Raw genomic sequence first — 1,665 nt, forward strand, 5'->3', positions numbered from 1 at the left:
AAAAAAAAACCTAACCAAGTTACTGTATTTCCGCCAAGTACATCACCTGTTACATGCTGCTGTTGAGATTTTATAAAGAGAAAACAAAGCTGGTTCCCTTTCAGCAAGACGCTTTGTTTTGTGGAATGAGGAAGGTGGGCCATAAAAGCTGGTTTAAGATTATGATGGAATGAGGATATAGATAAGAAAAACACTGATTAAACTTTTAGGTGATTATATGAATACAGGTGGATTTAAAAGGAGTTCAATGACCCTGAAAGTATGCTGATGTTTTAAAACATCTGTTGCTGAAACAAAAACACAAAAGATGTTTGAATTTATAGTTGTATTTAACCTAACTGCAACCAGTAATGACCAAAATACAATATAATTACTGGCAATCAAAATATACTCAAGTCCTAAAGAATTAGGAAGAAAATATATCACTGTATTCTCATTATTAGGTTGTACGAAATCGTACGAAAAGTTATGCACCGTAATGTTGTACGTTTTAGACGTTTTTTTTGTCGTATTTCATCGTATTTTTACGTCCTGCCTCGAGACAAGATATCCTTGCGCATGCGCATTCAATAACATAGAATTTAACATACAAGTAACCCTAACCCTGACCCTAACCCTAAGATACAAAACAGCAAGAAACCTAGTGAGAGACATCAAGAAGTAATTATTGCACTGTTTTTCCCAGTTTTACATCCGTCCACGGATCTGCTTTTTTCGTCTGTCTGGCTGCGCGTGCGCACTGATCTGTTTTTTCGAGGAAAAACGTCCAAAACGTACGAAATACTGTGCATAACTTTTCGTAGGATTTCATACGAACTGATAATGAGAATATGCTGAATATATATACCCTTTCTTCTCCTGTTATGTTATTCCCAGTTCTTCCCTGTCAAAAATGCAAATGCAGTTTAAGAAAAAAATTTGAGATTTAAAATACAAAAGACATAATGAGATTTCAAAGAATGTGAACTTAAAGGTTGATATTCACACCTAGAAAACCATAGCATGTAGTTTTCCACTTTGTTTTCACTCATTGCAAGGAGCCTCACCACTAGTGTTACTGCTCAAAGAGTCACATATGGAGAAGAAGTGCTAATTTCTTAAATTGCAATAGTTTACAATATTTTTTTAAGAGCAAGGCGAGGCAAGACAAGTTTATTTATATGAGATAATTCAGTAAAAAGACTATTCAAAGAGCATTACATGAATTAAACTACAATGGACGGCACAGATGAACCCAATATTCAAGGTGAGTCAGACAGTGGGAAAGTTCAAAACGTTTATTAACAGAAAATAAAACAGAACAGAAGCGTAGAGCTATGGGTCCTTGGACCGCAGTGACTACAGTGGGGCACAACCACAGAGACTCTGGTTTAACAGTTCATTCCATCCTCTCCAAGGAAGGCATAATCTATCCAATGGACTGCCAAAGGTGAGTGCTCCCAATGCAGTAACCTCAGCGAGCAGGCAGGAATCCCATCCAGCTCAGAAAAACTGATCAGACAGGAGCAGTTCTGGAATCCAGGAGTTGTAAAATTGTAAAAAAAAAATTAATAAATAATGCTCTATCCAGAATTCCTCAAGTGGAAGAGTTTAAGTTTCACCTGATTTAATGTTCTAAAAAGTCTTCTTTAAGGAACCTTTTGCTATCTGATTGTTAATCCATTA

Source organism: Cyprinodon variegatus, unplaced genomic scaffold (genome assembly GCF_000732505.1).
Source record: "Cyprinodon variegatus isolate N-32 unplaced genomic scaffold, C_variegatus-1.0 Scaffold1815, whole genome shotgun sequence".
Taxonomy (NCBI): Eukaryota; Metazoa; Chordata; class Actinopteri; order Cyprinodontiformes; family Cyprinodontidae; genus Cyprinodon; species Cyprinodon variegatus.